General features: G+C 30.6%; 1 non-coding gene across 1 annotated transcript; it reads left to right on the top strand.

The window, feature by feature from the left end:
- Positions 1–5,185: 5,185 nt before the first annotated feature.
- LOC114407938 lies at positions 5,186–5,273 on the top strand. Its single transcript, XR_003665745.1, has one exon. It is a non-coding gene; the product is annotated as a small nucleolar RNA U36a (small nucleolar RNA).
- The last annotated feature ends 18,051 nt before the right edge of the window (positions 5,274–23,324 follow it).

The following is a 23,324-nucleotide window of genomic DNA, read 5'->3' as shown; positions in this document are numbered from 1 at the left end:
TCTTCCGTAATTGTAATGTCTTCACCGGAAGAAAATTTTTTGCATCCAATCTTACACCATTTTACTACCAAAAATAAACAATCAACCACACAAATCAGCTACGTACCTTACTTGACAGATATCACACTAAAGCAGAGCACAAGCACAACCAGCACCGACAAAAATCGCACAGCACAAGCACCGGAACGGAGAAAATGCACCAGAATGGAGAAAACGCACACCGGAGTGGAGGAAACGCAGGAGAGAGAAAGCAAAAAGGAAGAATGAAAAAAAAACTAATTTTTATATAAGGAAAATGTACAGGGGCATTTTTGGGTTTTTAAAAAATTGCTAGGTGCACCAGTAATGTTGCTGGGTGCCCCTAGCAATTCCCATGGCTTTTTAGAGTTGTGAAAAAGGCTTTGCAATCCAGCCTGATCCTATTTTGCATGGGCCAAGAGAAAAAAAGACCCACATTAAAAAGCCCTCACGGACAAAAAGTTCCATAAAGCCCTATGTACCAAGGTCGGCCATGGGCTTTAAGTTTCATTAATATGACATACATTTAAAAATAATCTTACTTTAATGTCAGTTAAAGTTAATCCTAATCGAGGTTAGCCAAAAATATCTTGGTCAAGGTTGACAAAAAAATAACCTTAGTAGAGGTCAACCAAAAACTTCTCTAACTAATTGATGTCGGTTGAAGACAACTCTTGTCGAGGTTAGTCAATAATAGTCATAATCAGGGTTTGTCAAAAATAACCATAGTCAATGTTAGTCGAAAACAACCCGATCGAAGTCGAACAAAAATAATCCTAATTGAGGTCAATAAAAAATCAACCCCAATTGAAGTTGGTAGAAACTAATCCTAGCTAAAGTCAGTAAAAAACAACCCTAGCTGAGGTCGACCAAAAATAGCCTTAGCACGTTGACAAAAAAATAGTCTCAGTCGAGGTTGGCCAAATTTAACCTATCCAAAGTCAGTCAAAAATTGCCCTAACTAAAGTTGGTAAAAAATAATCCTGACTGAGGTCAGCTGAGAACAAACTCGACCTAGGTCAGGCAAAAATAACCCTAACCAAGGTTGACCAAAATTAATCCTAATCGATGTTGGTAAAAAACAAACCTGTCTGAGGTCGACCAAAATAACCTTGACCGAGATCAACCAAATTTAAAATATATATTTTGGACAGTTGAAAAAAAAAACATTTTGAAAATAACATAATATGTGGGCTAGCCCTAGCCCCATATTAAATAGGATTGTGTGGGTTGGGGCCTTGTAGGGTCTCTCACTAGATGGGCTAAAGCCCCCTAGGGCCATAATGGAAGGCCAAGTGGGTTGGTCCAAGGTCTAGGGCCAAATTGACAACTCTAGGCTTTTGATAGCTCACATGGCAATTGTGAGGTGGAGTAAACCAAGAGGGAAACATGATGCAAGCATTACATGCAAACCAAAGACACAATTGAGAAATAATCAAAGATGAGAATCCAATAAATATATGAACTAAACACAATTTTTGGCATATGGACTAACTATGGCCCAAACAGGAAAACAAGTGGGTCGTTGCTACGCGCATCATGCATGGGTTTCATTTATATATGTAAACAAATTAATTATTAGATCAAAATTAATTATCATAAAATTAATTATTTAAATTTACATGTGCATTAAATATACATTAGAAATTTTATTGTTATATATAGCAATATTAATTATTTTATAACATAATTGACCTATTAGCTAAGTTGGTTAGAATGTCGGGTTAATAACATGAAAGTCACAGATTTGATTCTCGTATGGATCATCAATTTTAAATTAATGCTTAAAACATATTTTTGGAAAAAAAATTAAAAATAACCATTTGGGCCTCATATGGATTGACGAATCCGTATGCCCAATATGAATTGTCAATCCGTATGAAAAGACAAAAAATGGAATTTTATTGTTTTGTTGGGTGTATCGACAATTGTGTTAGGTGCGCTTAGCAACGGCTAAACAAGTGTCAATCATTCATGGCCCAAATAGGAGATTGAAAGAATAAATCCATTGTTGGTGCAAGAAATTAGTGTATTAATAGATGAGGATCATAAGGCATAAGGCTTTGTTTGGATTAGAAAAGAAGAAAAAAAGTGAAAGGAAAAGGAAAGAACAGGAAGAGACAGTGAGATACTTTTTAGGTTATTTGGTAATTAAGAGAGAAAATGAAAGGGAAAAAATAATGCATTTTTTACAACTTAACAAATAATATTTTGATCAAAATTTTATTATTTAATTACTAAACACAAAATATAATTATTATGCTATTAAACATACCTCGTAATTTGCGAATAATTTTAAATTGTTTTTCTCTCTACCCTTTCGTGTTATTTGGCCAGATTGCATTTTTGAGTAGGGCTCACTATTGTTTTTCTTTCTTGCTTTGTTTTCATGCAAACCATTCCTTTTCTTTCCTTCATAACAAATGAACGCATAGTGTTAGAGGGTTTGGCGAAGAGTAGTCAGGAAAGTTATTGTCTCAAAACAAATGCATGCTGTATGTATTCAAGAGACTAAACTAGTAAATGTGGATAAGAAATTACGTGGCGCAATTTGGTGTGATAATGAGGTGGAGGGGAAAGTAGAACATGTTGTGAATAGTGTTAGAGATTCATTATGCTTGTGTAGTAAAGATGTTTTTGAGTAGAATGATTTTGTCTAGAGTTGGATTTCTTAGGTTGAAAGAAATATGGAAGGAGTCCAAAGAGTTTGTGTTACTATCAACCAGGGTCAGTTAAGGTCCAAACAACCCAAGTAACTTCAAAAATAAAAATCCCAAAATCTTTTTTTTAGTACTAATATAACTCAAAAAAATTTATTGTAAAATTATATTTGAAAATAAATTTTAATTAAAATATTATAAGTAATTGTTAATCTTTTTATTAGTACTGTAAGTAACAATTAATGAGTAACAACTCTTCACTAATATCATAACTTTGTTTAGAAAAAAGAGATTTAATAGTTAAAAGCTAAAGAAATTCAAAAGCTTTTCTTTTATTTCTATTTAATTTATTGTCTTCCTATTCAATTCTAATTTTGTACTGTCTTCTTTTCTCACTTTCTCATACTTCTCTGTCTTCTCACATGATTCTTCAGTTCACTTGATTATTATTTCATTCTGACACATTAGTCAATAGCTCCTCAATACCTATTTGATTATTATTTCATTTTTCTATTTGTTTAATAAATTATTTTATGAATAAATAAAATATCACATTCTTAAATTTGTTTTAGATCTCTCAAGTCCTTGAACTGCCTCTCTTGTCAACATTTATGCATCATGTTACTTGTGAGAGAGGAAAACTAAGCTGGAGGAATTAGAGAAGATAAATAAAAAAATAGTAGTAAATAAGTATGTTGCTTGATGGGGATTACAACTTTATTAGGAACGAAGAAGAGAGGAAAGGTGAAGTTGCTAGTGCATAACATACATAATATGGAAGTATAGGGTATATCAATATTAGGGCAAAATGTATACACGGTTTAAGTCCAGCAAGAGAGTCAAAAGTATATTGAATAAATTTTTTAGTGACTATTAAAATTAAGGACTGATATTCATGACCTAACATATACTACAAAAAGCAGTTTTAACATCGGCTTATTAACATCGATTTTGGATAAAACCGATGTTAAGTTAAACGTGATGGTATATTTGTAAATAAAGTATCCTTCTTAACATCGGTTTTCCAAAAAACCGATGTTAATGCCTACACGTTAACATCGGTTTTTCAAAAAACCGATGTTAACGTCATTAGTTAACATCGGTTTTTCAAAAACCGATGTTAACGTATGATATGTTAACATCGGTTTTTTTGAAAAACTGATGTTAATGCATACACGTTAACATCGGTTTTTCAAAAACCGATGTTAACTAATGACGTTAACATCGGTTTTTGAAAAACCGATGTTAACGTATGATATGTTAACATCGGTTTTTTGGAAAACCGATGTTAATGCATACACGTTAACATCGGTTTTTCAAAAACTGATGTTAACATCATTAGTTAACATCAGTTTTTGAAAAACCGATGTTAACGTATGATATGTTAACATCGGTTTTTTGAAAAACCGATGTTAATATAAACTTTTTTTTAATTATTTATATATTTTTAAAAAAAATCATATATTGCGTTATTAATTATATTTTAATTAAAAAATAAAATAAATAATAAACAATAATAAATTAAAAGGTAAGCATTTAAAAATTAAATTAAATTTTTAAAATGAATTTCTTAATTTTAATTTTATTATTTCATGATTATCATTTAAATATAACACACATTTATATAAATTATTTGATATTAATTAATTTGAAAATAAAAAAAACTATTTTTAATAATAGAGTTTAACTTTTATAAAATTTTTATAGAATGTTGGTAAAAACAATTATATCGTAAAAAATTAAAATTTATTATTAATATATTTATTTAATTATTATAAAAATAAAAAAATTAGTTTTTTTCTTCTTAAAAAGGTAAATGGAGAATATTGTTTAAAAATTATATGAAATCTTACTATATTTATATTATCGTATTATCTTTAAATTTAAAGTAAATTAAAATATTTGTATATATTAATTTGATTTATTGAAAATATATGTTATAGTGGTTTAATTTAAATAATTATAGTTATCTCATATATTTGTAAGATTTTAAAAAATGATATTTTCATTATTTTTAAACAAATTTTTCAGAACAAAAATAAAAATATTTTCATGAGACACGAAAATTATGTTTTAAGTCTTTAAATTTAGAGTTAATTATAATCCACATGTAATTTATTTTTATTACATTTATTATTTTTTTTAATATTTTTAACCTCATTTGTTAATTATGTGAATTTTTTATTAATAAATTTAATAAAAAAGGATTTGATGTGCCTATATAAAACCTCGCAGCGAATAGGGTTTAGCCCCACCAACTCAAAATATTCACGACTCTCTCGAAATTAGTTTAGGTTTAGGGTTAAGTTTTCTTTTCCTTCAATTCCTCTTTTCGAACACCACACATGTTCTCTGAAAACGGAGCTAGACCTAAAGGCGCAAATCGAAACGCGATCGTTTTTCTCCTTGGGGCGAGGGTTCTTCTTTTGTTCCTCCGAAAACAGTCATCACATAACTCCCTCAATTAAGGGTTTATTTGTTTATTTTATGTTTGTTTTGGAATTTCTCGGCGATGATATACCTTATACGCGCTTCTGAGTTTTCTAGATGAAGCACAATTGGTTAAAATATGGTTGAATTTCTTGATACGAGCCATGTTTTGTGAAATAAAATATTTAGTTTTAATTGTTTTCAATTTTCACATTGTGTGCTTTGCTTTTCCAGTTGTTACAGGTGTCGTTGGTATGCTTATTTCACAGTTTTGATTGATTTGCAGGTGTCTATTCCATCTTTCGGGGAGAAAAGTTCGCAATTGCATAGCTTTCCCCTTGCTTCGTTAGCTGATGAATGTGAAAAATTCTATGAATTGGAAAGTAGCAAGGCCTTCGATGATTATGCGGGAAACTACTTTGTGCTTGCAACAGTGTTTCCTTCTAGTAAGTTTCATTTATCTAATTATTAGATTTATCTAATTTTGCATTTCATAATTGTTGGATAGCCAATATAGCTTCGAAAACAGCGAGTAATATGGTGCATGAGTTAAACTTTCTATTTCATTCTTACAAATAAAAAAATTATTTAAATAAAATTTAATCTAAATCCTTAAAGATAGAAATAGTATTTTTTTTACCTTATTTTTAACTAAATTTGTTTTAATCCTTGATCTTTTAAAATATTTTTTTTCAACGACCGTAATTAGGATTTTTTTCTTTCTTTGTGGAACCCGAGGTATTCAATTTTTTTTTTAATATTAATTCATGACATTAAATATTATTTGAAGATTCAGCAGTTAGGTGATTCATGTGCAGATATACCACGTAACTTTCAAAGTAATTAAATAGTCTTGAAATCAAATAAGATGGGATGATCTTAGAAAATATATATTGACTACTCAAAAATAATTAAAAAGAAACTAAAATCCAAGTTAAAAAAAGATATTAATAACTCTCGTTACTATGTTTTTTCAATTTGTAGATTGATTTGGAAAGCTTCCCAGTTTATGATAGTCTTATTCAACTTAAATAAATAAGCTTTAGTGAAAGATAAGTGTGGTTTAAATTTACCAGCCACATGCTGTCGTTTTCCTATCATATTGGCATATTATTTTTAAACAAAGAGTGGTTAAAATACGTAAACATATATTGTAACATATTCAAATAAACAAGGTATAAATTAATTAAAGTATTATTCTCTTTTTATATCATTTTATTTGTCATTTTGGTTTTATTTTTCCTGTCATTTTACAAGATCAATAAATTAATTAAAGTATTAAATATTTTTCTATTATATTCTTAATTATTTATTGTTAAGTGGGAAAAAAGGTATGAGTTTGAGATAATTGAATCAATATAAAAGACAAAAGAAATATTAAAAATATCATATAATATTTTTTAATATAAAGTCTAATTATTTTTATTTATATTGTATCAAAGCTTTAAATATAAAAGAATAGATTAGGAAAATGCTGTAACAAAATGAAACCGTAGTACACAACGATTACAACAGCCTCTAATAATAAATTAAGGATAAACTTCAACGAGAGATTTTGAATCCACATATAGGAATAATTTTCCATTAAACATAGTCAACATCACTAAATCATAGTCTAGCTTCAATTCAGTCATTTCGCGATCATGACCTATTTCATCAATTGCTATGTCTATAATTATAACCTTTCCTTCTTTCCCTTTCCCAAAATAGCTTCTTTGTCGTTTTTCAATATCTTCACAGAGAGTTCATCGTTCCAATCATGCAGAACCCACTGCAACACAGTTGAAAATTCCAACTCTAGGTAATATTTTCATAGAGAGTATTTTAATGAAGTTAGACCATTGGAAACAGAGACAGTATTATCTAAAAGTTAGAAATCAAACATCGGATGTTAGACAACTATGTAACTTAAGTTACTTAATTAGTTTATATACTTTGCATTACATCTTTTACAATTGTTGTTTCATTTTAACATTGAATAACCTTTGTTGATAGCTAGTTTTTTGCTAAAATCTATTTGAAAGCAGATTGCAAATGATATATGTTGTGTTGTGTGGTTTGATTTGATATATGTTGTGTTGTGTGGTTTGATTTTAAATTTACAGGTTAAATTTTGGTTTTTTTTGTAAAAACAAAAACATTATTTTAAAAAAAATTCCCGAAAACATCGGTTTTTTGAAAAAATCAATGTTAATGAATGTGTTAATGTTGAAAGTTAACATCGGTTTTTTAGAGAAAACCGATGTTAACTGTCAACATTAACACATTCGTTAACATCGATTTTTTTACAGAAAACCGATGTTAACTAACGTTAACATCGGTTTTTTCAAAAAACCGATGTTAACTGTCAACATTAACACATTCGTTAACATCGGTTTTTTCAAAAAACCGATGTTAACTCGATGCTAACTGTCAACATTAACCATTAGTTAACATCGGTTGTTTCAAAAAACTGATGTTAACTGTCAACATTAACACATACGTTAACATCGGTTTTTTACAAAAAATCGATGTTAACTTTCAACATTAATATACATTTTTTGGGTGTAATTTATATTAGCAACATCGGTTATTTATATAACCGAGGTTGATAATTTAACGTTAACATCAGTTTTTTAAAAACCGATGTTAACGATAATACTATCAACGTCGGTACTTTCAACATCGGTTCAAAAACCGATGTTGAAAGTCATAAATAACCGGTGTAGAAAACATATTTTCTAATAAGTCACTACTCTGGAGATTAATGCAAATTAAATATTTAAAAAAATCACAAAAATAAGGTAAGAAACCTAAAAGGAATATAATTATTTAAGTAAATTATAATAATCACATGAGGTTTCATGAAATTACATAGAGATTTTCTATTTTTTAAAACATCATAGTAGTCTTCCTTGTAGGGGTGTTAATTAGTGTAATATATAAGAGAGTGTCAATTTAATATTTTCAAACATTAAGAGGATGTTAGTGCATTATTTTCAAACATAAATGAATTAGTGTAGGAATAGAAAAAAAGAGTGATGCTATACTTAATTTTTTTTTAAAAAAACTCATAGGTACACAATATAGTTTGCTCTAATTATTTTTAAAACTAACACAAATAATCCCTAATTATTTTTCATTGATGATTTTCCAATTGTAAACACACCTGCATAATAAGTTTTTTAGTTATAGGAATCAAAGACATATATAAGAGAGTTTACAAACACTCATGCATCCTACTCAATTAAAACCTTACTTATACCCCTTAATATCTACATAATAGAATAGCCTTGTGTGCTACAATCATTGAAATATCCACTCATGTTTAGCTTTTGTCATCTGCGATTCATTTGCTCCTCAATGAATTTTGCCTTCTTCCAAAAAAAAATCCTCGATGATTAAAGGAATTTAACAAGTCAACATTGATATATCAATAATATGATTTGGAGGGGATAACAGATTTAGACGAATTCTCTTTCTTAATCTCCACACAGTACTGCTATAGTTTTTGTAAGTAAATTTAGAACTAAAATTCCTTTATTTTTTTAAAAATTCTTTTGGCATTTTGGTTCAATGGATTTAATATCTGAACTGATTCTATCCATAAGTTTTTTTTTTCATTTGAGTTTGAGTCCTGTATATTATCCAAATTAGGATTTCAATAAATATTGACAATATTATGGTATGTAACTTAATGTGAATATTATCATTATCTATAACAATATGTAAAAGAAATATACTTCTTGGTAACTATTCTTGGTGTACACATTTACTTTTACTTAGACTAAATTATCATTTTAATTATCCATAAATTATCTCAAATCAATTATAACTGCAAACTCTAACGTGGGTCTCATGTAATTTTTCATTTTATTTGCTTATTGGTTTAATATCTTCAAGATTTAACTGCATACTGTCAACGTGGGGCTTGGTGGTTTTAATTGAAGATCTTATAATCATTGCACACACGACACTTGATTTCTTTTATCCCGTGAAACGGTTCTCTCACTCTCATAGGGTATACTTCTTAATTTCAGGTAATGCTTTTATTATTAATAGGGGTGCCTCGCTAAAATTTATAAATAAATAATAAATAAAAACAGAAAATAAATATAGAAGTAGTGGTTACTGTAGGTTAGCAAATAAATTTGAAAATTTAAGTAATTTAGGAATAAAATTGTTCAATCAAATATGAATACCAAATGGGATATTTCTTTTATTATTAGTATAAATTATTATTATTATTATTATGGTATTTTTTTCCTTTATTTTTTTTTTCTCCTTATCATGTGTTTAGGTTGATCATTTGTATTTTTTTTTAGACAGATTCTTGCCTTGGTTAATTTGGATGGTTATATGTTGCAAATGGAGAATTAGTGCCTAGAGTGTGACAGGATAGGACCATTTCAATTATGGGTTTAGGTAGCATGTTCTTAGGGGAGGGTGAAATGGAAAGGTGTCAATCGGGGAAGTGAATATTGAAAAGATATCTTCCTTCATTTCATTCTTATTCTTCCATTGTTTATTATCTTCTTTCTTTACTTATTCATCTTTTCTTCGTTACATTGTTTTCTTTTATTTATAAAATAAAAGAAAAATCATTTCTATAAACGGTACTCATTAATGTTGTAAAGCTCTCAATATAGGTGATAATTTACACCATTCACTATCAATTATTAAAGATTTTTTTTATTATTAACTGATGTTGTACTACTTACATTAAAAGTATCAATATTAATATTGGTTTTTTAAAATTGATACTAAACTAAACTAATAACATCATTTTCCTAAAAAACATATGTCGTATAATAAGAAATAACAAAAAAAGTAAAATATGTGTAAACCAACTTCGACTTTTAGAAAACCTGACGTTGCCAATCAACCACAACGTCGGCTTTTCTGAGCTAAAAACAATATCGTTCTTTTAGAAAATTGATTTTTTAATATCTTGTATATTTTTTTAATTACCTCAAATTAACCTTCAAATTAAAAAAACATAACCAATCCACATAGTTTTCAAACAATTTTTATTATATAGTTCAAAATTTGTCCATAATAATTGAATATTTACTATTAATTAAAAGAAATATTTAAAGTAATGAAAGTCAATACATAAAATCATTTGTAACCTAATCTAAATTAACATAACTCTACAATTCTAAAATTTCTTAAATAACTAGTGTTTCATTTTTAACTTTTAGATAAGATGTTGCCACTAAATGTGAATTGTCTTTTTTCTCTTTGGTTCTAATGGTCTTGGATCAGTAAAGTATTACATGATATAATAAAACATAAGTTAATAAGTATAAATAATAACAATTATAACAATTGAGTTAGTTTACATTTAATGCATTATGTAGTACCTGCACTTAGTTCTTCCTTTTTGCTTATGACACTAAATTGAATAAGATATTCATATATTCAAAGTTAACCGAAAATTACTATATAGAGTAATAAAATGTAATTTTTAAGGCATCAATCAATGTTTAAATGACTTATTTTAGCTAGAATCCATCAAGTCGTAACCTTGGATTTACTTCCTTGACTATCGTTAAACCCCTTCAAAACATTGATGAAGAGAAACATGCATGTGTATTGTTCAATTAAAATATTGATGTCAAATACTAATTATAAAGTAAATGTATTACATACAACTGACTTGTTAATAATTCTTTTCAAATAGCTATCGGGCCTATTGTGCAAGTAACAAAACCAAATGACAGCATTGTCCTTAGGACATATAACGACTATTTGTCAATGAGCACTGCATTTGAGAACATTAAGTAATTATATTGCATACATTATTTAAATTGATTTATTCAATTTAACTTACTCATTCAACTAGGCTCCTGGGTAGATATCTCTCTTTGAATTTTGCATCAATTTATTAATATAATTTTTTTATTCTAATTGCAATTGCCTAGATCTCTCTGTGTTAGGAATTTTATAATTCCTAATTAATTAATTAGTGTGGGCTACATATTATATTTATCATTTATATTAGTTATTTACATTTATGGGCTCAATAAAAGTGATCTAATTTGGTGAGCCTATTGGACTATCATCAGAAAATAATATGGGTTTGATAAGCCAAAACCAGCTTGGCCCATTAGGGATTAATGGAAACTCTAATAGGTTAAAACCTAAAGTAAAGTTATGGTCCCCAACACACCAAATCAGAAATTGTATTCTCTTCTCCACATCTGACAAGAAACTTAAGGTTCCAAAAGGAAAACGGTGATTTGGTTGAGGAAGAACACAAAACCAACAATTCCTCAGACTCATCAATTCCACTGCTTATCATGGATCCAGGTATTTTTCACAACCCTTCTTGATAATCTGACGTAATGTATTTTCGGTGATTATTGATATTTTATTAAGATCCCTAAAATGGTAAACAAGTATTGTTATTAAAATAAAATAAATTATGTATGAATTTTAAACAATTAGTTAGCTAATATACAATAATGTTAAGTGACTTATAGAATCCATAATTGTATAACAGAGATGCGGAGATATTGACCTCCATGTGCTATTTCAGAAAGATCTTCATGTTTTATGTACAAGGGGAAGTTATCATTATACACCCTAAACACGATAGCGTCCCACGACACCTACAAAGACTTGAGGAAAAGTTATGGGATGGTCAATTCTCAGTAAATAACAAGAAGCATCAAAACTCAAAAAGAAAATAAAAGGTAACAGAAACACATACCTCGACGCCAAGAACGACATCGACAGCTCCTTTCTTACACTCGTCAACGCCACGGGGAGTGGCCACTGAGAGTGACAGTGGTTGTGAGTAGGAGCGAGACTAGCTGCGAGTAGGAGTGAGGCGGAGGAGTTGAGACGTGAGAGTTAGAGTACAAGAATGACACGAGAGAAAGAAAATGGATGTGCAAGAGGCAACTATGAAGTGGAGGAGCGAGAAGCGGCAAGAATGATATCGTGAGTGGAGAAGCTAAGACAGAGAGGAAGAGGCAGGCGTCAATGGAGCTGCGATGGAGAGGAAGAGGCATGAGAGAGCAAGTAAATTAGGGCGTGGAAGCAATATATATTTTTAAAAACCGAGTTTGTTAACATCAGTTTTATCTAAAAACTGATTTTAACGAATTCATTTTATTTATAAGTATGTCATCGTGTTTTTGTGAACATCAATTTTTGATAAAAACCGATGTTAACCTAACAACGTTAAATCTATATTTTATAGTAATGATCATATCCTTTGATCGCAACAAAAGTTTTGATTTTCATTAAGGACAAAACTTATAAAAAATACCTTATGTATTGTTTGTATTGTTCTCCTATAATAACATAACACATGGACTATTTTTTTTCCACGTATGTTAAGTGAACAAACACACAAACAATCTCGTCAGTTGTTTTCGTTATCTTAGTGAATATGTCTCTATAGAAGGAGTATTTATTTTCAAATGTTGTTAACTTTACTTAACTTTTATATATAAGTTCTATTAATCAATTTGTGCACGAAAAAAAAATAGTGCATAATGTTAAGCTTTTTATTAATGTTATATTTTTTTGTATTTTATATGTTCTAATTTGTCTTTGCTTATTTATTTTTTAATGCAAAAAATGTCGTCTCTTTAAATTTGTTCTTCCAGTTGCCTAAATTCCTTATCCTTTATTTTTACTTTTTCTTTTATATTTTTGTACTATGAATACCTAATTTTATCTGGGTTCGATTTTATCTTTTAAAAATGTATTTTGAATATTTATGGAAAAAAGAAAAAGAGAGAAAATATGAAAAAGACTTGGTCAAAGGAAAATCAGTAAAGGCAACAGTGTCACATAGTGAGTGAAAAAAAAAATAGTCTTTATTAATCATGTAAAATACTATAAGGACTGAAAGTAATATTTAAGAGATTGTCAACATACAATAATATAATAACTACTAATTTTATTTAAGTATGGCACACAATTTACAAGTCGTTTACACTCTATAACTCAACAATGGAGTTTACTTAGTTGAAAAAAATGTATAAATATTATAAATCTCGGACACTGTATTTAATTTTTATTGATAAAAAAACACTTTATAACTCACATAATTAATAAATAAAATAAAAATATGAAATAATTTGATTGTTTGAACTTTGGAAAAAGAATATTATTATTATTATTTAATTAAAATGCATCTATATTGTAAATATTTTAATTTATAGTGCTAACCAATCCTAAATCGTTAAACTAACAGACATTTTGTTTTATTTTTATCATAATTATTTTAAAATTCATATGTTATGTTATTGATTCATAAAATAAAAATATTTATATTAGCAGGGTATATATCATCATTGTTGTGGACCCAATCAATTAAGTGCACATATACACAATAGCCATCATTCATCAATTAAAAAAGAAAAAAAAATAACATAAATTACTTTAAAAGATATTGATGGCCTAACATAAGTCATAACTATTTCATACAAATAAATTGAAATTCCAAAAGATAAAAAATGCAATAACCGTCAATTATTTTCAGTAATGGGTTTCAATTGTGCCCATTTACATAATAGAACAACTTTTATTTGTGTTATAATTATCAAAATAATAAGTTGTTGCTATAAAGTCCTCTCCTAAACCCTCTCCATCATCATATTGATATTCTCCTCGAAGAAGGGAGCTTGTAGGAGAAAAATGTTTTGCATCTGCCTCCATATGATGGTTGGAAGGGTTTGAAGAGTCATCAATAGTATGCTTTGGAGAGTTTGAAGCATTCTCACTGCTAGATTCCTCCACATGTTCTGTGATCTTTTTCTTTCCACGTTTTATAAATTTTGAAATTATATTTTTTCCAAAGCTCTTTATCTTTTTAGTCTTTTGGCCTTTTTGCTTTGAATTCAATACTCCTACTTTGTTTCCTTCGTTCGGATCCTGTATATTAGTCAAATGAAAATTTTCATAAATGTTAACAATATTAAATTATATTAAATCACGCACAATACGTAACTTAATGTGAATAATATTACTCCATTAAAAAACATGAATAATATTAGAAAGCAAAAACAAATAGTGATATAAGAAACTGATAGAGAATTGATCATGAAGGGAAAAATATATCATTGTAATAGTCCTATATTAAACGACGAAAGTGTTTATTGATTCCAACTAATCCATCATCCTGAAAATTAAACAAACTAATTTAGATTGTTTCTGATAATTAATTGGATAAAAATCAATTTATTTTTTATTCTCCTTGATTTTAAAAGTGTTGATTTTTGTTATCAGGATAAAAAAAAACAATAAATTATCTATTGATCTAAAAAAAATGGTTGTTGATCAAATTGATTGGATTTGAATTTGACAAAAAAAAAAGATAATTAATTTTGATTTGTTTCTTTTTTTAACACCAAACCGATAATTATGTATAGCATAATCAATAAATCATTGAAAGATAATTCTAGAAAATAACACATTATCTACTACATAAAGTTTTTTTTATGCAATCTACTACATAAAGTTAAACACCCATTCCTATACACAGTTTTAATTGTATATATTGAAGTTAAACATTATTTCCTTTCACTCACATGTCACCTCTTCATAGTTAATACACTCATTCACCTCCTATTCCTATATGTTGAATGATTTACTATGGAGAATATTTACCTATCTAAAATTGGGCAAGGAATAGCTAGGCTTGTACTAACATATCAAAGAATGCAAACATGACATGCAAGGGCGGAGAAGTATAAGAGAAATTTTATACAATGGAAAAATAGGAAACAATAGTATATAAAATTACCATGGAAATAGTAAACTACAATTTTTCCTCCTTTTGTTTTATTTCCTGTTTTCTGTTCCTCTGTTTGCGTCTTTTGCTTTATTGTTGTTCGTACAACATCCATACAATATTTATAACACAAGCTAATAAGCTTTCAATAAAAAAATTCAAACCCGTTATCAATCTCAATTAATTTAATTTAAATGATTCAAATTATTGTGATTAAATTACAAATCTTTCATTTACTCACAAACCGCCTGTAATTAGTTTTTTTAATGTATCAAAAAACATGCATGCGTGTGTTAAATCATACATAAATTACATTTAATATTACATTATAAATATATCAAAATGTTATTTTAATATGAGAAAAAAAGTTATGCATTCACATTGAAAATTTTTACGTAATAATTCAATCACAAAAATTATCTTAAAATAATAAAAATAATAATTTATGATTAAATAATGATATAAAATTATTTTACACCATACATATATAACATTTAGCTAGCCATTAAATTTCACCATAAAAATACATTTAACCATTACATTATTCTTAAAATTATTAATTTTACTGAGTGGATGGATCAATTGATAAATAGTTGATTGGAACACGATTTGCACCTCTAAGACTAATGGTGTGGAATGGGACTGAGGAAAATGCGTGATGTCAATAAGGCCTATGATGAGAGCTAATTGGAGGTTCTGTCAACAAGAGGCACCTTGTGGTCCTCACTTGTCAGAAGCAAGTATAAATGTGGTGATGATAATTTTCCTTATGTTGATAGAAATAAACCTCTGGTAGTAATTTTTGGCGAGGTATTTGCTCTTCATGGGATACTTTTAATAATATATCATATGGAGAATAGGATATGACACTACAACTAAATTTTCGCGCCACAATTGGATACCAGATTGTAGAGTTTTGTTGGATTTAGCTGCAAATAGTTTACCAGATGCAGAGTTGGAGAACTCGGTGTAAATGGGTGTTGGTTGTTAGATAGTTTCAAAGATTACACTCTTGAGCATATTACAAATAAAATTGTATCCATATTACCTCCTGGTGGTGGAAGTCAAAAGGAATAAATCTAGCCATGGTTCATTCTCGATGAAATCAACCTATGAGACTATTAGAAATTTGGTTAAAATGTAAATTTTCTTCCTTCAATTTTTCTAAGACTATAATTTTAGTTTTAATTTCTTATTTTATAATTTATATTTTGTTTCTCATTTTTTTTAAAATGTGTGATTTTAGTTAGTTTTTTTTTTAATTTCAGACTAGATTATGTACCTTTTAATTATTTTTTAAAAAAATTAAATAATTAAAAAATATATTTATTATGTAGATAATAAATAGACATATTTCAGTTAACATTGATCATAATGATTAAAATAATAAAAATTTTAAAAGTGAAAGATCAAATGTCTTGATTAAAAATGAAAGATTAAAATTATAAACTTTCTAAAAATAAAGAATAAAATATTTCAATTAAAAAAATAGAAGAATTAAAATCACAAATTTTAAAAAATAAAAGGACGAAAATTTTAGCCTAAAAATTTTAATATGCTCATTTTCTGTTTAAGCTGGTGAATAACTGGAAAGATCCTGAAAAAAATAAAAGCATTTCTTGGGAAAGTTAGTCATGAAAGCATTTTGATTAATGTTAGCAGGAACAGGATCGGGATGGATGTAGATAACTTGTGTACAGTTTGTGAGAAACATGAAGAATATGTTCGTCATCTGTTTAGGGACTATTTGGACTCTAAATTGGTGTTGCAATTTTTCTTTCGTACATGGAGTAGCAATGCTTTCTATTCTACGAATGTTTGGAAAAATTGGCTCAAGGGTAATTTGTCTCTCATTTAGTTCATGGTGTGCAGTAGAATTCCTTGTTTAATTTGGATCATTCTTAATTTTTTTTTATGGCGGAGAAGGAAAAGTATAATTTTCCAAGGGGAGCATTGGACTATTCAAGAAAGTATTCATAAAGTAGTTTGGTGGGGGAATATGCTTTTAAGAGTTCTATGTATTTGCCTTTGATGAAGACACATAAGATTCATTCAAATATTGTGAATATTAGGTGGCTGCATTTGCAACTAGGAAAAATGGTGCTAAAACTGTGATAGAGTTGTTTCGCAAGGGGGTAGCAAATTAAGCAGCTTGTGGTGGCTTGCTTCAAGATCATGCAAGCAACTTTATTTGTGGTTTCACTTTCACATCTTTTTAGGTGATGTTTCTGTTCTTGTTGCTAAACTGAATGCCATATTGTGTGCTTCATCCTTGTTACAATATAGTTCAAGCAACTCATGCAGTTCATTCTAATATGGGGGAAACTTTGTGGAACCATATTTTTAGAGAAACTAATCAACCAACGGATATGGTATGACTAAACAGGCTCTTAGGGATAAAGATGATTATCATGTTTAAGAGCTGACAGAGCTCAAGTTTGTTTCCCTAGAGGATTCTAGTTTTTCTTTTTGATATATTTCACCAATAAAAAAAAACTTAATAGGTAATATCAAATATGAGTACATGATGTATTAAATATTTGGTTGAAAAGTTTTATTACCTATAATGGATTTAGGTCAAATAGTGTAATCTTTAAGGAAAATGGTAGAAATACATTTTCTTTAATGATCCTTCTAACACATTTTTTAATTGGTTAAAATTTATTAAAAATGAAAAAATATGTAAGTGTGTTCAAAGAAATATGTTAAAGAATATTTTTTTTTCGTTGAGTTATGTTAAAGAGTGAGTTTCTAACACTCGTCTTGTTTCTAATGTGAGAGATGAGAGAAGATCAAGGAGAGAGGATATTCTATATCCTTTGATCCCTTCTACAAAAGACAAAGACAGATATTTTGCTCGTTTTCTTGATATTTTCAGGAAATTGGAAATCATCATCCCCTTTGGTGAAGCGTTACAGTAGATGCCAATGTACACAAAAATCATGAAAGATATCTTAATGAAGAAGAGAAAGTACATCGATAACAAGAGCATTGTGGTAGAAGGAAACTGCAACACTATAATCTAGCAGCTCCTACCACAAAAGTTTAAAGATCCTGGGAGTGCGACTATCCCATGATCTACAAGAACAACTTCAGTGGGAAAAACTTTCATCGACCTGGGGGCAAGCATCAACTTAATGCCTCTCTCTATGTGTAAAAGACTTGGAAATTTAAAGGTGGTTCCAATCAGAATGACACTACAACTTGCAAACCACTTAATCACGCGGCCCTATGGTGTGGTTGAAGATGTCCTGGTAAAGTTAAAGCAGTCCACCTTCCTTATGGACTTTGTTATAATGGACATCGAGGAGGACACCGAAATCCCCCTAATCCTAGGTTGACCTTTCATGCTCACCGCTAATTGCATGGTAGACATGGGAAATGACAATTTGGAGATGAACATGAAGGACCAAAAGGTTTCCTTCAATTTGTTTGACTCAACAACGTCCACTAGTATTGATGACATCTGCTTCACCAATGGAACAATCAACCCTGACCCATGAAAGTCCTATGCATCAATCTAGTGACGTTAAAGAAGCACTTACTGTGAGGCAACCCAAGATTTCTTTCTTTATTTTCCCTTCTCTTATTTTCTTCATTTATGTTGCTTTGTGTTCGCAACATTGGCAAATGTATCGATTCACACAAGTAGTATATTAAAATGGTAAGATCGAGTATCGTATCCACAGGAAATTTATTTCACTCAGAAACTGTACATTCAGTATGCAAACATTTGTACAAAATTAAAAGTGAGACAAATATCAAGTTGAATTTTTGTGCTAAAATCTAGTTGAATATAAACTAAATGTCTAAAGTTTGAGAAGTAAAAACAGTCAAGTAAAAAGTGTTGGGTCGTTCTATTGAGTTTTCCTTGATGTTGTTATGTATTTTTCTCTATTTTAATGCTATCCTAGTGTTCTTATGGTGAGAAATTACTCAAATCAAGATTCCTCTTGTGAATGAACCTAACTCTCTTTAAACCTCATCCTTGATCCCTCAACAAACTCAGCCTAAAAGAGTTGCATTAAGTCTACAACATAATATGGACTAGATCACTGTACTCCATTCCTAGACATACAGTTTTCTTAGTGTGCTCTACCAAGTTCTAAGGCTTTAAAGCACTTTCCAATGCTAAAAATCCTAACTATACATACAAATAGGTGATCAAGCCACAGGCATGTAAAAATAAGAATAGATAGAATCAATGAACACATAAAAACAACATTAAATAGATAGTGAAAGAATATTACATCAAGGGTTCAGCAAAACTTCCCAACCAAGAGGCTTAGCCTTCCATTACAAGAAATATGCTCTCCATACAAGGAAGAATAAAGTTTAGTGAAAGAAAATGGCAAAGAAGGGTTAAGGATGTCTCCTCCAACCTCTAAAATCCTAATCTCATTCCTCTAACTTAAGCTTTCTTAGCAGCTCGAATTTTGTCGCTTCAGCTTCTCTTGTGCTCTATTTTTCGACTCCTCCCTTAGTTTCTGCCAACTTTAATGTTTTAAAGGCTCCTTGGACGTTTCAGCTTCTGAAGGCCCGCTTAGCGAGATTGGCTCGCTAAGCAAGAGTAAGTGAATTTTGGATTAGTGAGTTGGGCGCGCTAAGCGAGAGAAGAGACAACCGACTCGTTGGGTGAGATGGTGGCGCTCTGGGCGAGCACATCTCTGACTGATCCTCTTCTAGGGTTTCCCAACACGCTAAGAGAGTTGTATGCCTCGCTTAGCAGATGTCACTCACTAAGCGTATCTGCCTCGCTTAGCGAGACATCAGCTACTTGAACCTTCTCTTCTTTTAGCCTGAAATTGAAGTGGTTTTAACATTAATTCACAAAAATGGAAGTATCTATTGTATAAAATCAAACTAAACATGAAAATATGTACAATTCCTACAAAAAGAACCATAAATTAGAGGTAAAGCGCTATTTTTGTGCAAATATTCAATACAAAACTTAGTCGTGAATAGCGACTAACACTTTGACTTTTGAAGATTGATAATTTGTTGTTTTGTGAACATCCCTTGACTTTGACGTACTTTGATTGCATGATCTTGCTTGATGTTGTGCTTAATGTGTTGATAAATTAATAAAGCCCCGACTAAGTCAAAGTTGTGATGTTAATAAGTGATGCCCTATTTGTGTTTTTTGCATTTTTACTAATATGCATTAAGTACGAGGTTATGTGCTTAGCGAGCTTGGTCTATCTTGATAGTTGCGCTAAGTGCATAAGCCCAAAAACATCTTTATCTGAATATTTTGGGAATTGGGCTTAGCATCATAAATGCTCACTAAGCACACACTTGTTTTTATGCACTCACACTAAGTGCCCAGAACGCGCTAGGCCAAAAATCTTCTTTATTTGATTATTTTTTTTTGGAATTGGACTTAGCACGAAGTTTTGCACTAAAAGCAACATCTTGCTCTCCAGATCTCGCTAAGCACACCTAACGCGCTAAGCCCAAAAACCTCTTTGTCTTGAATTCATCATGGATTGGGCTTAGCACGAAAGTAAAGGCTTAGTGTGCCAACACCCCTATAACTTTGGGAAAAAAAATTCGCTTAACATGATATTACCCGCTAAACTATGTGCTAAGCAGAAGTTGTAGGTAAATTTTACCTGCAACTCTTGATAAGTCGAATACACAAGCACGAAGCCCAAAACTCTCTCGAGTTTGCAATTCCATGAATTGGGCTTAACACGCAAACACGCGCTAAGCATGCCATTAATGTTCTAATAAAATGAATGATGAAGGAGTCAAAAGGAGGGAATATCAGGGGTCATCGCCATTATGCGCTAAGCAGGTAAGCTCCAGCTAAGCTCGATAGACGATTACCTCCTAAAGTTGCTAAGTGAGACACTCTCGCTAAGTGTGATAATAATTAATATGTCTGAAAATTGTCAGACTTGAATGCTTAGCGCGAAGCTCGTGCTAAGCACCTAACTCATAATAGTTACAAGTCTTTTCTTCTTCCTCTTCATGCATTCATTCTTCCTCATGCCCTCACGCACTCATTCTTTGTGCATTTTCAAGCTTCTCATCCCTCGTGCATTCATTCTCATGCTCCCAAGTACATTCCATTTCTCCCTTTTGTCTTTTTTATTTTTTATTTAATTTTCATAATATTTTTTATTATATGTATATGTGTCTCAATTTCTTTTTGTTAACTAAGTTTGTATTGTGGTTGCATGACAAATTAGTGTATATTGTGTGCATATATATGTGTTGTGTTTGTTTGCATTGTTCATGTGACTTTGGTTTCTGAAAATTGATGAACTCGCTAAGCCGGATGATGGAAGCTTGCTTGTGGGGCTTCTATGAAGGCTGGATCTTTGAGCTTCAATGAGGTCCTTTAATGGTGATTTTCCACCATGGAGATGCAGCAGAAGACAAAGGAGAAGAGGTGAGAGGAGGCGCCATCCACTAGGGAATAAGCCATGGAAGAAGGAGCTTCACCACCAAGATGAGCCTTGGATAAGAAGCTTGGAGAGGGTGCTTCAATGGAGGAAAAGAAAGAGGGAGAAAAAGAGAGAGGGGGGAGCACGAAATTGAAGGAAGAAAAAGGGAGAGAAGTTGAACTTTGAGTTGTGTCTCACAAGACTCTCATTCATCAAAGTTACAACAAGTGTTACACATGCTTCTATTTATAGACTAGGTAGCTTCCTTGAGAAGCTTTCTTGAGAAAACTTCCTTGAGAAGCTTCTTTGAGAAAATTTCCTTGAGAAGCTAGAGCTTAGCTACACACTCCCCTCTCATAACTAAGCTCACCTCCTTGAGAAGCTTCCTTAAGAAGATTCCTAAAGAAGCTAGAGCTTAGCTACACACACATCTCTAATAGCTAAGCTCACCTCCTTGAGATGAGAAGCTAGAGCTTAGCTACACACCCCTATAATAGCTAAGCTCACCCCCATAACAAAATACATGAAAATAAAAAAAATTCCCTACTACAAAGACTACTCAAAATACCTCAAAATACAAGGCAAAAACCCTATAATACTAGAATGACCAAAATACAAGGCCCAAACGAAGGAAAGTGTCGTGCTCAGCGCGACCTCTTCGCTTAGCGAATTAGAACTGCTCAGCCCAAGCAAGCCGCTTAGCGCAAGAAGCCTCATTTGAAGATAGCTGTCAAGAGCAAGCATGCTAAGTGCTCATCCTGCGGCTTAGCGTGTGGCCACTTGATCCAGCTGGACATGTACGCTCAGCGCGAGTGTCACGTTAAGCGCACAAGAAAGTTCTAATTGACCCATTAGTTGGTGAAACATATAAAAAGAAAGGAAACATTTGATTTCCTTAATAATGAAGAAACCTTAAAAGCTGAGGAATAAGAAGAACAAGGAGTAAAGAAGCCATTTCTCTTCCAGAGCTTTGGTCCATCCCTTTCACTTCATTTCTCTTCCATTTTCGTCTCTTTTATCCCACTTTTTATATTTGTAAGTCTCTCATGACAATGAGAGGCTAAAACCACCTATTTTTGGGAGCTTTGCAAATCAAACTCTCTATTTAATGTAATAATTTTAAACTATATATTAATATGATGTTGATATTATTGTCAATCTCTGTACTCATTCACACGTCTTTGGTCTGATTATCCATTTTCATGAATTATTTTAGGATTTAGGCATTAGGAAATTTTTATATGCTAAGAACTAGGGAAGAACATCTAGGTAATCTATGTCTAGGGATAAAGTGGTATTGTCTAGCTTATGTATGCATCTCTTCACGTAATACAAATTATTTAATATAACTCTTAAGAAATTAGGAGCGATATTAGGTTATTTAGGCTCTCTCAGTTGAGGGATCATGGTTAGAGTATGTTAGAAGGTGCGGGTAATAATCATATTCATGTTTAAAAGAGAAAAATCTATTAAGATTACATCATGAGTAGTTGTGCCAAGCAGAATCCCCAACATATTTCTTAACTCATCACAACACCATCTCACAACTTCAAGCGTTTGTTTTCTTAACCTTTCATGCTCCTTGCTTTGTACTAAATTCACTTAGTGATATTTGTAGTTAATCAATAAACAAAATTTAATTTGAGTCATTAATTTCTTAATTATTAATTATATATATATATATAAGCATAGTCCCCAGGATAAAGATGAACAAGAATTTACTTCGACATCGATCAACACTAGGACAGAGATGTCCACTGACCACCAGAAAAAAAAATCTTTGTTCATAAGGGGGTGTATGATGGCAGGTCAGGAGCATAAAATGCGAATAAAAGAAAAGTCACCAAAAAAAGGAGAAATTATGGATAAAGTAGAATGTTTTGAGGAAGTAGGTGGAAGGAACGGGGAATCTTTTCACCAAAGAAGCACATTGTTCATATGTGGGGGATGGGATAGCTCTAGATGACATTCTGAAAGAAAAAGATTTTGCTATCAGATTTTAAAAATGTAGGCGCTGCAATGAAGGTTTCGAAGGAGTTTCTAGGTAACATGCAGGAGGTAAGATAAACTCAAGGGGTGGATAAG

This window comes from Glycine soja, chromosome 3 (genome assembly GCF_004193775.1).
Source record: "Glycine soja cultivar W05 chromosome 3, ASM419377v2, whole genome shotgun sequence".
NCBI lineage: Eukaryota > Viridiplantae > Streptophyta > Magnoliopsida > Fabales > Fabaceae > Glycine > Glycine soja.
Note: the sequence above shows the minus strand (reverse complement) of the source record. Positions and strands in the feature narration are given on the sequence as shown.